Source organism: Ptychodera flava, unplaced genomic scaffold, assembly GCF_041260155.1.
Source record: "Ptychodera flava strain L36383 unplaced genomic scaffold, AS_Pfla_20210202 Scaffold_64__1_contigs__length_706160_pilon, whole genome shotgun sequence".
Taxonomy (NCBI): domain Eukaryota; kingdom Metazoa; phylum Hemichordata; class Enteropneusta; family Ptychoderidae; genus Ptychodera; species Ptychodera flava.
This window is the reverse complement of record NW_027248386.1, coordinates 493,188-509,402: the sequence shown is the minus strand read 5'-3', so window position 1 is coordinate 509,402 and position 16,215 is coordinate 493,188.

Here is a 16,215-nt window from a genome sequence, read left to right as displayed (position 1 = left end):
ATTGTTTTTCTCTCACATATGTCTCCGCATTCAAAGTCTGCGTCGCATTCAATTATTTCTCTCTCACATGTGTGTCCGCATTCAAAGTCTGCGTCGCATTCAATTGTTTCTCTCTCACATGTGTGTCCGCATTCAAAGTCTGTGTCGCACTCAATTGTTTCTCTCTCACATATGTGTCCGCATTCAAAGTCTGCATCGCATTCAATTGTTTTTTCTCACACATGTCTCCGCATTCAAAGTCTGCGTCGCATTCAATTGTTTTTGACTATGCAAAAGACTGTTGCCCGTAAGGCAAAAAAAAAAAAAAAATGCGCTGTTCCGATTACATGGTTTTCAAAAATAGGGTAGGTAGGTAGGGAAATTTTTTTTTTCAATTTTTTTTATTTCTCAATGTGCATTTTGTACGCGTTCAAACAAACTACCAGTGAACAATTTCCTCATGAAACGCACTCAAAGTGAATATCAATTTATTAAAATAAAATATTCATCAGTAGAATTGAAATGTGTGGTTTATTAGACTGCCACGGAAATTGATATGGCTGAATTACAATTCTTTGACAGGAAAGTGAACTGTTTATCCACAGGTAAGTCTGACTTGTAAGAACTGACACAACACAATTTATTTACTGTCATCAATGCAGTATACTATACCAGGGAGGATTGGTCCCCCTCTAATGGAATTTTTGAGGGGGATTTTAAAATTTTGGGGGGATTTAACTGAAACATTTAATGACATCTTATATGTAAGTTTTAATGTTGCAGTGATGTCACTTGTGATATACATACTTCAAGCCATAAATCACTCGCTTACACAATCCAAGCTGCTGGCTCCAAACACCATCCTCTATAAGATTTTTTCAAAAGTCAACAAATTTGGGTATCACTGTTGTGAATGTATAGGGCTTTCAAGAGTGGCGGACGGCTCATTAATATTCATAAGCTTTAATATTCCTAAAAATTGTAGCATATTCCCTCATGCTTAAATATTCTGTATGTTTGTTTGCACATATTCTGTAAGTCTGCTTTCATAGGGCTTAATGTACATTCAAACATCAAAATTAACAACAGCCAGCCATTCTCAAGGGATTTTTTCATTTTCACTGAACTGTCTGCACTACACAAAGGAAGAAAAAATCTATTGTAGTTATAAAAGAATGTTTTGTAGCTTCTGAAAAAAATAATGTGCTTGTTTGTCACGTTTTTACTGTGCGTATATCATCCCTCACTACTGTAAGTTTGGATCAACATTGCCCTTTGCAAACCAATGAGCTGTATTTTTCTAGTGACCTAGCTGGTCTTGTAGTCTTGTGCGCAGACTCAGTAGAGCTAAAACGAACAACTTAGAGGGTCAGATCCCTTGTTTTGAATTGAATGCGGAGTCGAGTTTTTCTCGATGTCAGATTTGCTCCAGTTGCTTTTTTTCAGTCATTTTAGAATGGGGAAAATAACAAACAGAAAGGTTGGTTGTCACCGACAGTTAACTTTAGGGTTTATTTGCCCCGAAAAATGAGTCAGTGTCTGTTCACTGAATTCAAAAACCGGGCCCATTGACACCACAGCTTGCTTCAATGCTTGTGCAGTCTGCACTGAACACGTTTCTGTGACAGTAAAGTCCAATTTTTTCGTGTCAACTTTGCTATAAGAATTATTTTCAGAGTGTTATGGACATTCATTGATGCACAAAAACTTCAGTTTGTCTCCTTTACTCAATCGTACAGAGATGATGTGACACGGAAACTTTATAGGGCTAGGGCAATGAACTTTTGTGAATGTAACTCTCAACTGGCTGATAGGCTTTCATATGCAAATCAGCGTACGGAAATTTATGCGTGGTATTGTTTTAACAACATTTTATTGAAGTCGTTCAAAAAGTATCAAAATCGAACTAAAAATAGTTTCATGCGTTTCACGTTTTTTCATATCATTATTTTACTTCCGGGTTTACGAAGCTCTAAAAAGTCTAGGGTCGGGGGATAAAATTGGGGTAGGTCGGGTAATCGGAACAGCACATATTTTTTTTGGCCTAATCAGCGCCATTTTGATGACAAAACGGCATTTTGTCCATGGTCCCTCCAACCAAGATTGCATCTTAGCTAATATTATGCAGAGAAACAGTGTGAAATTGCAACACGCTGAGCGAATTTTGCTTTGTGAGATTGCGACCCGTCAACAACTGAATACTCACGTGGGTGGTGCCTGAAATTGTAACATTTTGAGCAAATCATTCGAGCTTTTTTTACATGTATTTTCCTCCTGGCAAACAACCACACTTATCATATCACTGACACGACAGCGTGCATGCTGTGAGGCAGAGTAGCTACCTATAACTGTTGCCACCATAGGTCATAGATCTTGTCAAAGCAATCATCGATGCTATCTTTCAACTTTAGTGCTTCAAGCAAAAAAATATATCGGAAGCATCACAAGATGAATCTTGTACAAGTTCAAGCACTAAAAGGCTGACATGCCAGCCACGACTACTTAAGAATCTACCACGTGCACCACTACCGTGTCCTCAGTGACATCAAGTTCAACGTTGACAGCAGTGAAGCGGAAGCACGAGCAAGCCGGCACGGGAGAAAGTCACACTGAGTTACAAAGCAGTTAGAGTATCGAGTATCCTTGGCTTCGCTCATAAGTTCAGGCCATCGAAAATGACAAAAAACAATTGTACTGTTCTTTATGCTGTGTGAGAAAGCAAATAAGAGGAACGCGTTCACTCGTGGGTCTCCAGATTCACAAAACTCGGCGATAAACATTATATGGAGATCGATGATCATCGTGAGGCTGCTGTGGCGAGATCATCGCAGGATTTAATGCGCGATTTTACTAGTAAAGGACTTTCCGAAACTAAGGGAAAACAGCGAGCAGTCCTGTGTACGGTCTCTTACATGGCTAAGGAGGAGATACCAAACCGAAAATGCGTGTCGTTGATTGAACTGCAACGTGAAAACGGATGTGAATACTTGAAAACGGAGACTTACACGCACCACGACAGTGTTAAAGTCATGCAGATAGCATTAGCTGACACAGTACGTGAAAAAATTTCTCAGAAAATATCCGATTCGCCGTTTGTTGACATACTCGTTGACGAAACAGTCAATGTCACGGTTCATAAGAAGCTGATCGTGTTTCTGAAAATCGTTGATGATGGAAAACCCCGTACAATATTTATTGGGAACAACATTTTTTTTATACGGTACAGCCCAAACAGTAGCTGACAAAATTTTATCAGTAATCAGTGATCATGGAATTGAAATATCGAAAGTCATGGGTCTCGGCTCAGACGGGGCTCCCGTCAAGACGGTAGACATAACAGTGTCGGCGTAAGATTGAAACATCAGAACGTATATCTTATCCGTGTCCATTGTGCTGCACACTGGTTAGCACTTGCAGCAGCCGATCCTAGTCGCGGTGTCAAGAAAGTTACGGAGTATAAAAAGACCGTGAATAACATTTTCAACTTTTCAAGTATTCTGCCACAAGATACCAGAGATTACGAGAACTAAATAAAATTCTCGAAAGCGAAGATATACTGAGTTTAAAAGAGCCTTGCTCAGTGCGATGGCTCTCTTCCGACCGAGCCGTCAAAGGAATTTATGACAACTGGCCAGCGCTTGTCATGGAATTCGACGAAGAAGCTACAGGTGCTCCTTAGCTAGGTAGTCTGCTAAGTAGATCGATTTTCGGATCGATCTATTGATCCCGTAGTCGATATGCCCGCCATTGCAACCTAGATACTCACAAGGTGTGCAACACTTTTATTAAAAAAACACACCACCTGATTTGGCAACTGGCCGTGCGCTCGCACGAAACATTCAGAACTACACTCCCATATACCTAGTTGGATCACAAATTTAACCATCTCCTCAAAAATCACACTGATGAATGAGTTAGTCGCATCATCTTGAAGAAAGCGGTCGAGTTTTGAGACCAAGCGCGATTAAATGCGGCATGCAGGACGATTCTACCATATGACGTCATTTTTTCCACTGCTGATTGGTTCAACTATACTTAACCATGCCGTCTTGCCATGACCTTTGTTTCGCCGTTGATTAGCCGATCAGTAGTGGAATAAATTACATCATATGGTAGAATCGTTCTGCAGGCCGCATTTCACTGCGGTTGATCTCAAAACACGGCCGATTTCTTCAACATGATGCGAGTAACACGTTCATCGGCATGATTTTCGAGGAGACGGTTAAATTTGTTATCCAACTAGGTATATGGAAGCGTAGTCTGAATATTTTCTGTGAGAGCACGTCCAGTTGAAAACCCAGATCGCGTGTTTTTTTAGTGATTGTGTTGCACACCTTGTGAGTATTTAGGTTGCAGTGGCGGGCATATCGACTACGGGATCAATAGATCGATCCGAAATCGATCTACTTAGCAGACTACCCAGCTAAGGAGCGCCTGTGGAAGAAGAAGACACAACGTGACAACGCAGTTGCTAGCGGTCTCTTAAAGCAGATCAAACAATACTCATTCTTGGCCATAACGCATTTGCTGATGGACGTACTGCCAATCATGGACCGTTGCAATTTTGTATTCAAACGAGATTATGTCAAATTGGCTATTATCGAACCGATGGTCCAATCAACTATCGCGTCTCTACAGCTATTATTAGAACCAGACAGTCTAGGCGAACATGAGAGCAAGCTGACGAGGGAAATTGAAAACAATGTATATCGTGGTCATTCTCTAACTAACGTAGCTGCCAAACATATCGAAGGTTATGCAAATGTCAGGCGTGACTTCATAACGTATCTCATCGAACGACTGCGAGCACGATTTCCAAATAAATGTACTGATTTACTAACTTTCCTCGATGCCAGCAAATATCCAGATCGTAATGATCGTCAACCGTGATTATGGCACAGTGTCTCTGGTGACACTGATTGCCCATTTTGGTGCTAATCACGTTGAAGATGGCGTGCCAATGGTAGCCCCAATACATGGGCCCGATTTGCAAGCCGAGTTTACTCAAATGAAACTGACGTTGCGTGCCCACGGACGACCCAATTTCAGTGAATCTTGTCGTATTCTGATAAACGAATATGGAGAGCTGTTTCCAATGTTCCGATTGTTAGCCTGCATAGCTCTGGTGATTCTGGTTTCGTCCGTGCCCTGTGAACGGGGATTCAGTTGCCAAAACCGCGTAGTCACAGCACAACGTAATCGACTACGTGACGATCATACCGATGATCTGATGCTCCTTTACAATGGAAGGACCACTGTCTGCAGACCTTCTTTTGACCAAGCAAGGGAAATCTTTGCTTCGCGTGCTAACAGAAATCCAATTAAATTCTAGAGGCACATTTTTCATGATTACCGGTATGATTTTTTACCACTGTTACAGTGTTAGCTACAGCATGGAGCGAGAGACGTTACCTCTATGGTTACAGTGCCTCAGAATACCACGTTGCACACTGTCAGTGTATGTGTGTGATTATGATCAGTTTCGTATTTTTATTTTTCATTCAATTCAAATTTGTTTCTCAGTTCAGTATGAATACCGGTACATCAAAATATCATGTTACTATCAAAAATATCCTCGTTATCGTAAACATTCATTACAAGTGTCAAAAAAAATACAACATTTATGCTCACGGTTGAATGCGGAAGTGGCCGTTACGCATTCAGATGATGACGATACACATTTTTGCTAAGCCTTTGATTACGTGAATAGCATTGCCAGAATTTCAACCGCGAACACTGAATTTTCATACGAAAGAACGTCGCAGATCGACCATCGGGCTAACACACCTCCGGGTAACCAACAGTCGAGGTCGATCGATGGATTTGTGAGGTCTGATCATGATCTCAGGATAAAAAATCAAACAAATATACGCCCAGTTGAGGAAACATTTCAACACACGTAACTTTTAACCCCAATTACATTATTATACGGTACGCGATTGGTTCTTTTTTACTATGCTGTATTGAGACATAAGGCCAAAAAAAATGTTTCTGGTCAGGTCTTTCTTAAAAATGGGTGCGGCGACGCGAATATTTTTTTTAATTTTTTTCCCTCAAGGGAGGGAGGAGGGTCAGTTAGTGTTTCATCTAGGATACTACACCAAGGGGGCATTGGTCCCCCTCTACTGGAATTTTTGAGGGGGATTTTAAAATTTTTGGGAGGATTTAACTGAAACATTTAATGACATCTTATATATATATAAGTTTTAATATTGCAGTGATGTCACTTGTGATTAGATACTACAAGCCATAAATAACTTGCATACAAAATCCAAGCTGCTGGCTGCAAACACCATCCTCTATATACTACAAGATTTTTTCCAAAGTCAACAAATTTGGGTATCACTGTTATGAATGTATAGGGCTTCCAAGAGTGGCGGACAGCTCATTAATATTCATAAGCACTAATATCCCTAAAAATGTAGCATATTCCCTCATGCTTAAATATTCTGTATGTTTATTTGCACATATTCTGTAAGTCTGCTTTCATGGGGCTTAACATCAAATTTAACAACAGCCAGCCATTCCCACTGTACCTTCAAGGGATTTTTTTCATTTTTCACTGAACTGTCTGCACTACACAAACAAAGAAAAAAATCTATTGTAGTTATAAAAGAATGTTTTGTAGCTTATGAAAAAAATAATGAGCTGGTTTGTCACGTTTTTACTGTGCGTATATCATCCCTCACTGCTGTAAATTTGAATCAAGATTGCCCTTTGCAAACCAGTGAGCTGTATTTTTCTAGTGACCTAGCTGGTCTTGTAGTTTTGTGCGCAGACTCAGTAGAGCTAAAACGAACAACTTAGAGGGTCAGATCCCGTATTTTGCGGAGTCGAGTTTTTCTCGATGTCAGATTTGCTCCATTTGCTTTTTTCAATCATGGGAAAATAACAAACAGAAAGGTTGGTTATTTCCGACAGTTAATTTGAGGGTTTATTTGCCAAGAAAAATGAGTCAGTGTCTGTTCACTGAATTCAAAAACGGGCCCATTGACACAATAGCTTGCTTCAATGCGCTATGCTCGTGCAGTCTGCACTAAACACGTTCTGTGACAGTAAAGTCCAATTTTTCGTGTAAATTTTGCTATCAGGATTATTATCAGAGTGTTTTGGACATTCACATGATGCACAACAACTTCAGTTTGTCTCCTTTTCTCAATCGTACAGAGATGATGTGACACAGAAACCTTATCGGGCTAGGGCAATGAACTTCTGTGAACGTAACTCTCAACTGGCTGATATAGGCTTTCATACGCAAAATAAGCGTACGGAAATTTCGCGTGGTATAGTTTCAACAGCATTTTATTGAAGCAGTTCAAAAAGTATCAAATTCGAACTAAAATTAGTCCCTTCCAAATGGTCTTGCTACACTATACTATGCCTGTTGCCACACTATTAACGGGTGCCGATAACGACTCAAATACTTCGAAGTGTGACAACCATGATAGCAGCCATTCCAGCAAGCTCAGTGCAGTGCGCAATGTGTCGCCCCTTCTACGTGCAATTGGCGGCGCGTAGCACACCAAAGAGGGGGAATCGCGCAATCGCGCAGCCTAGATGAAACACTTGTCAGTTTTATAGTTTTATCAATATAGTCACATATATAATGTTCATGCAGTCACTGATCATGCACCCAAACGAATTTTCTCTTTCTCTTCAGCCGTTATGGTTTGGTGTCATAGCAATCAGTACGTAGTTTGCAATGGAAATGGGTGATGCGCTGTTGTTCAGGTTACGCGCGCGCTGACCAGAAACATGTTTTTGCCTAAACCAGGCTGATGTACTGCATGGGTGCGTTCATCAGCGAGGCCTAACAACCGACAATAATACCATGCATTTGTGTCTAACAGAAATATTTGAAAGCTGCAATACCATTAGGATGTAAACGAAAATCGATTAACCAATGTATGGTTAATATAAAGAGCAATTCAAGCCATTGGCATTAAATAATCCGCTATCAAACATTCCAAATTTGGATTTCTCAAAAACATCTCTCTCTCTCTCTCTCTCTCTCTCTCTCTCTCTCTCTCTCTCTCTCTCTCTCTCTCTCTCTCTCTCTCTCTCTCTCTCTCTCCTCTCTCTCTCTCTCTCTCTCTCTCTCTCTCTCTCTCTCTCTCTCTCTCTCTCTCTCTCTCTCTCTCTCTCTCTCTCTCTGATATCATGCTGTCCATGAAGATAAGCGTTGAAGATAACCGACACTTAAAACTTTTACGGAATATTTTTTCGAAGCGAAAGCTATGGTTGTAGAATAAATAAATTAAATTGCTAACCAACCGACAGGACCAAATACAAATTTGAAATAATGATGTACTATTATCGGTCATCGTGCAAAATGATTAAATTATTTGAATAAATCGAACGCCATATGAGTGGTGGGTCACTCTCTTTGCGGACAGATCGCGGCCATCTTAGCATAATTTGCTCTATTACATTTTGAAGAGGGATATGTGAAATTTTTTAAGCATTATGATTCCGATATCAACATCGAAAAACCGAGTCACATTTACTTACCCCATCCTTAGCATTGACATCTGCACCATGTTTAATCAGCACTTCAGCGACGTCTGCATGACCTACTCTAGAAGCCGCATGCAATGCTGTGGAATTGCTCTACAAAAATGTAAACAATGTTAAAATTGCAATTCACCAATAAGAACTAAATCATGTCGGCATGGTAACAGGTATAAACTGACAGAAATAGTGAAATTCAAAGTCACAGTAATCAAGGAGTATGCTTTCATTGTGATGGGAAATTAACAAAACACACAGCTTGCATACTGATATTTAAGGTGACAAATCAAATAAGAAATACAAACTAGAAACGTCAGTAATTGATTCATAGTTGTCATTTTACAAAAAAAAAATTACGAACAAAACAAAACAATGAGCTTTGGATGGTCCATAATGACGACGCAATTTAAAGTTGTTCTTGAGTACATTGGTCATATATGTATTAATATCTATACTTTGTAAGCCTTAGGTTGCTATGTATCGAAAAAAGTCGCTTAATCATTATTTATTGTGTCTTTTTGTCCGTGTATCTGTTATACTTGGTCGGCATGTTCAATATCTTGGAAATAAATGTTTCGTAGATTCAATGCCTGTGAATTGTATCGTCGGTAACATGGTACTGCGCGTACAACGAGGTCGATAACATTCGTTTATTACGTCTGTGTAATAGGCTAGAAATTCCTCTAAGGTTGTGAGAGGTGATATGGTAGCTCCTTCATTGGTTAAATACCTTTTCGCGTACCCAATCAATTAAAGTTTACAATTTAAGAGTTTAAAGAGTTTTAAATTTATACCGTTTATCTAATCCATTGACTAATTACTGGTTGTATTCTGCCGACATACATGCCTGTCGTCTCCATTGTTAAGTGTTTTTAATACCAGCGCTCGGAATAATACATAGGAGGAGAATTTCCGTGTTTCAAAGAAAGTCATTAATTGAAAACTGACAATGGCGAAGAAACGACACTGATTGTACAAAAGAGTCTCATAGCTTTGTTGTATACCTTGACGGCATTTGTTTACATCATTTTTGGAAAGTCTTTTCGTGCCGTGTGTATCAGTTTTTGTTTGATATTACATGATAGTCTCATTGGTCAAATGCAAAAAAATGACCCGCATAACATCATAACACAATAGTACTGCTAACTCACACGAAGCAAATAGAAGTGGAACCAGTACAGTTGTTACTAAGATACTCTACCCGACTTTAGTTTTACTCAAAGACTTTTTCGTCAGGACAATAATTGAATCAATATTTTAAGGAAATCCAAAAAATCCAATTTCTTGTACACACGTGCATAATTTACCTAACACTTCAAGTTTTATCAAACGTATATAAATATACAATTATAACTAACCGTGACATATCGTAGCAAGCCCGAACAGTTTAATTCGATGACATCTACGAGACTCTGACCCAGACTAAGTACGTGGCCACCGGTCAACGCCGGTGTCAACTCGTCAATCTCGATCCCGATGATCAATGTTTATGTCTTACAAATTTTGATGTTTGCAGTGACACACATCTCTCATCCGCGGATACCTCCAAATTTTGTAACTTGACTCTGTTCTGTTGTCCTAATCAACTACATACATCCATAGCGCGGCTCTGCAGAGTTCAGGCTACAGCTATATCTGACAGCTGATGTTTTGGCTACAGTACTACGCTGCCGGTTCGATTCGAATCTATAATTTAAGGAATTTTATGAGATGAAGGAAATTTATCGTTGTTTGTCGAATGATTTCAATTTTTGCCTTCTTTGTCGCTTTGCGAAAATCATACTGCACTTATTTATACAGTTGAACTTAGGTTGAGATTTAGCAGTTTGGTATATCGCCAAGTTCAACATCCGCAGACATTGAACCGTCCGTATGACTCGACTGGAGTGCTGATAATGTTGCTAAATTTTTATTTTCCAGCTATTGTTGTAAATGAGCATCCGATTTTCACCTGTAATCTAACGGCCGCTCTCCAAGCCGTCGATTGCGTTTGATACAATGTATGACGCCGGTAACGAATAATCCTACAGCACTTAGTCTATTGTGCTATATACCGATGTGTATATGGATACTTATGTGATGAGATCATAATCACAACTTAGTTCTACAAGACGAGCTTTCTTTCACGAATTTTGTAACAGCTCGTCTACGTTTGCTTTTGAATATTTTCCATCTTTTCGAGGTTTTAAACCAACAAGTCTCTTCGATTTCCATGGACACCATTGGCGTAATTGATGCTTATTATTCGACGACATATCTTAGGCCGCGGGAAACAAGATAAGACATAAATGCGAAAACGTGGTAAAGATAAATTTAGACGTAATGTTTCAGTTAAAGAGTGACCTGCATTTTTGGCCTTGCATGGACAAACAAAACTTCTGAATGGAAGCAGATGTGCTTCTTTACTTGCAAACGACTTTCGTTTCATTTCTTTATCGAATATACGCCATTTGCGGAGAAGCCGCGAGGATACACTACAGGTTTAGATATGACGGCGGCAGCTATTGCTGATAGCGGGTGAATATTGACTGGCTGTCTGAACATCCGGGTGTCTTGATTCACAATCACGTACATCAACTGTAGTCACGCACGGTTTTGATGTTGCCGAGCAACCACTTAACATGTGAACTCAAGTGACCTTATTCGAAATACTCCAGTGAGACTAGCATTCACAGGCAGGTTTATTGACAAAATGTTGACCAAATCATTTAACAAATCATTAATTGAGATGAAAGTGTCCGATCGAGTAATGGACATTCAGAAAATTTGAAATCGAAACACGTAAATTGTCGGCACGTTAATCGACTCTCTTTAATATTGCTAATTGTACGTGACCACGGACCATTTCAGCCGCTCGTGAACTGTCATTGTCGAATCATTTTCACATATACAGATTTTCTCAGGTTTGCGAACGATTGTAGCTCTGAGTCGATCGATGAGCAAATTTGGCCGTCGGGTGGCACATTGATTTATCAAAACTCTTGCTTTGTCCTCGGCAAACAATACAGAATCAACTTAAAGATAATCTACTGCATCGATTATACCAAGTTGACGTTGATGACGTGGATATATAATCCATTTGGATTGATGATACAACCCATTACATCTTTCATAACACCTTTAGATAGCGATAATCAGTATTAGAAAATATTGTTGCAGGAACAAAATCCTTGCATATCGTTGCAAGCACCAGTAGAAAGCAGAATTGAAGACAATTCAAAGTTTTGATTTGCAAAGTCAAGGTTAGCTTAAAGCTCAATTCCTTTGGTAGAACCGTAGTATTAACAATAGCAGATTGTTAGCCTTTAGGTACAATGGCTTTTGAAACCTTCATATCAGATTGTAAGCTGAATATTCTTCTTTGTTTGAAAATTCCTCATGATATGCTACTCCTTGTTTCATGTGTGTTGCTCTATTCTGGTGTGCTATTCTGTTCTATATGTCTCTATAGGATAACAATTGCACTGAAATTCATGTAGATAAAGTACATTTTAATTTTAACAATATTGACGGTCAACCACTTACTCTCTCAAAATTGCAGGTCGTTCAAGCATCATAGTTTTAGACAGACATACGCGCATGAGAATTGAGACATAGTATTTCCCAACTTATGTATGTGAAGTGGACTTTACGAGAGAATGCGTTATCTTGTCTGTCATAAGTAGAGTAGAAACAGAATGTACGATTCGAAAATTGAAAATAAGTAAAAAATCTACAAAGATGTTTGGACGGACTGTTCGCAATGTCATTCACTCTGAATGACATCCTGACTTTACCACCAATGGGTCAATCAAATGTATGTGAAACTCGTCCGTGAGCTTAAATGAAAATAATTAAAATTCACATCTCTTCATCGCCACATATTTTGTACATTAGACCTGTACTTGAAACTTTAAGTCATTCTTTACAGGGTTTCAAGACTTGTCATGTTTCTCAGATGGTCCCTTCAGATAAATAATTCAATTTATCGATATTTACGATATTTGTCATCGTCTGAGTAAACATTGAGTATTTGACCATTCTTATTTTATTTTTTAATAAATACAAAAGTACTGTAACATAAGAATCAAAGTTAAAATAAAACTATTCAAAAATTTGTTATAAATATGAAATCGTTAATTTTACAGCAAACAACCGGTTCCATGCATATTCACGTGATACTGTATAGTGATACTGTCAACAGTGACGTTGTAAATTCATTATCCATACAGACTTGCTCGTGAAAACAAATAGACTCTAGCCATGATTTTAGACCCTGCTAAGGCAAAATTATAAATCGTACTCATACGTGTATGTTGCAGTTGATCATTTTTTATGCTAAGGAATCATATGTGTCACGACTGATCGTACAACTATCAGTACACAATGAGCAGATGATTATCGGAAATGTAATTCTTACATCATTTAGTCGCTACATCATTTAGAAAAATCGAATTCTCGCCACTTTGAGCATACGGATGTGCAAATATGCAAAGTGAAACGTAATAAATATAATTGTATCACAGAAGATCGAGAACGTGGAATTTGAGCTAGGGGACTCTATACTGCCGACGTTTTTGCTCCATTTCAATTTTGACGGTCAGCGTTACAAAAACATTTAGATGACCAATCCTGCTGTCCGATATCGCCTCATAATGGGCTTATTTCGCAAAGGATATTTATATTGTCTATAAATAGTAAGAGCCGCGGAGCCAATGTCAGTAATGGTGGAATTACTGTATTTTCGTTTCGTTTCGTTTGTACCTCCATTGTCATGAAGACTTGCCAAAATTCTGTGGACATTGAACAATAAGTAAAGTACAAGGGGTTAGGAGCAAAATTCTACCTAGTCCGAACAAAAGCGTAGGCGAGTCCAGTATATATTCTATACTCTAAAGCGTTAAATGAGACTTCGGATAGGCATGATTTTATCTGTACATTGCTCAGAAAATGGGAAACAAGGGAACCCTATTAGCCTTAGAGGAGGGATGACTTACATATACCGCTATCCCAGAGATGTTTGCTCCCATGAACTTGTTGGCAATCAATTATTTTCTCAAAATCTGTCAGATATATATGGTTATAACAGGCGCATACTTATCCGATGACATTAGTATAGCCCTAGACTTGAAGATCAGTCGCTCGAGGGCGCTCTCTACGCCCCACTACAACTAGACGCGGTCTGTAACATTCCTGTTTGGCAACAGACTTTTGTTGCTACCAATCAGATTCACCGAGAAATTTATTGGCAGTTTTGAGGTCTGTGTCACTCGCATAGAGCAAGCGAAGTGCATGATCAAAAATTATCATAGGACTCCGCCTATTTTCTATTAATGTCAACAACAGGCAGACAAACATTGTAATTACCCGCAGTATTATATCCACGGTGAGGCAACAACTCTGCCAAGCAACAATCGTGATTTTACGTACTTTAAATAACGGATGTGAAAAATAGCTGTCCTTGTACGTTACACCGAGGCAGTGAGAAAGTGTTTCGTAGAGCTTAGAATTTTGCTGACCACGGAATAAAGGCAGGCCCTTGAAATTTTCTGTACTGGAGAGGATGTTCTCTTTTTTGTCGGTATCACACCTCAACCTGGGGTGAGCAAATCATAGATGTATAGGAGCTGCCCAAGTCAATTAGCCCCGAGCTCAAGGATATAGCATTTCACCGCAGGGCAAGTAATTGTTTCGCCCTTTCGCCCGACGGGGACTAGCGTAAATTAGGCGAGTTGGAAAATCAATCAGTATCAAACGAAATAGAGAACGTGGCATGTGTGAGTGTACGTCTTTGCAGCATTCATAAACAAAGACCTTTAAAATTCGTTGTAGTCATCAATGAAATTCTTTGAATAAACAAATTTATTTCGACCATGCTTTGATAGATGAAATGACTTATGTGAATCACGGCCACTCCACAAAACGGACGTCCATCTCCTTCGTGTCGCCATAATGTGGCGTACTAGCTATCTGGACTGGCTTTGCCGCTATGACGGATATGACATCAAAATGACTCTTCCATTAGGGGCCGTATATTAAAAATATTGCAATAACGTTTGGTTTTACGTGTAGTTCAGTCACTTGAACTTAAATTCTACATTATTTTATCATTATTTATTGTTTTCTTTCATCAAAAGTTATGGTTTTGTACACCTTCCTAATATTCACGCACGCACAGTAAGTGAGACTACCCACAAGTCTCCATGATCTGTACACACGGAGATCACTTACTGAACTGAAGCAAATTTCTTCTGTACACAGAACAACTCAGTCCACCTGACAGGTGGTATGATGAGACCATCTGAGTTGCTGAAAACTTTATCTTGAAAATTGTGCCATTTTAGCACCTTCAAACATCGACTTCTCATTCAATTTACTCTTGAATTTCAAACATAATCAATAATTTTGGAAAATAGTTTTAACAAATAATCCTGAACTTAAATTGTAAGTTAAAAATTGTAAAGAAACTGATAAAATTGAAAAAGCCTTTAGCAAAAAAATCTCTGAGTGAACAAATCAAGGGGGATTGTGGGTAGCCTCACTTACTGTGGCACGCCTTACCACAGGGTCCGGCGAGCAATATTCGTCTAGAAATTATGAATATGATCAATAAATGTCTTGTATTAAACTTTTTTTCACTATACAAGCCTTACCTGTGTCTAGTGTGTGCCTGTTACTTTACCCTAGCTATCTGTGGATAGTATTTCAAAGAAAATAGTCTATATCTGTTAATTGCCCTCCCTAATCCCCTTCATTAATTTGTTCTGCCGATCGCCAACGCGGGGGCTTATCGCCCTGACCAAATAACTCGTTAGCAGCTCATAAGGTAGTAGACGGAAAGGGCTGAAACTCTCAGGGTCCGTGGCAAGAGGATGGGAGTAAAGTACCTAGACACTTAATTTATGCATGTATGCATAGATAAACAGAAATAAACAACGTATAGTATTAGGTATGCATGTATGCGCGAACGCCATTATGTAATCTTCAAAGTACATGTAGTTCAGCAGCGACGGTGTCCGCTTTGAACATGTTGAATTTTCGTGTAAAGTAATGGATACGGACATATTGGAGTCAGGAAGACATATTTTGTCCCCTGATGTCTAATAAAATTGAGGCCAAATGAAGTACTTTCCATATCATTGTGAGAGAAAATCAACTGATTATGAAGCGTACAGGTGTGATATGTTACCTCCAAGATTATGGACTGGCCCTGGTCGTTTGGAGTTTCTCGGGCGGACGCTATAGCATGGCTTTCCTAACGCCACTCCACGAGCTACGCGACATGTACGTGTTGCTCCTATCTCTCGACCACCTCACAACTAACGCGACAGTCTGCTGAAGTCAATTCCTGTAATTCTACTACTCTGTTTTGATATCTAAATGCCACAGATGCGTCAGACTTGGGCAAGTGAAGCTATACCTCCTTTCTCTACGTCGGTCATTGTACAGACCATGGAGGTCCCTCTTTCTTTCTACCTCCGTGTATACAGACCACGGTCTCGCCACCACGGTCTCGCCGGCAGGACCGTGTACAGACCACGTACAGACCAATAACTATCTTATGACGGAGATGTCGCGCAAACGGTAACGGAAATTTAATTGAATTAAAACGAAATTAAGGCTGCTATTCTGTTTTATAATGACTTCCTTTGCCTTTGTACAATAAACCATGGTCGTAAAAATATAGCATTTAGTATAAAACTACTAATTTCCCGATAGAATTTCGTAACATTTCAAAAACACTTC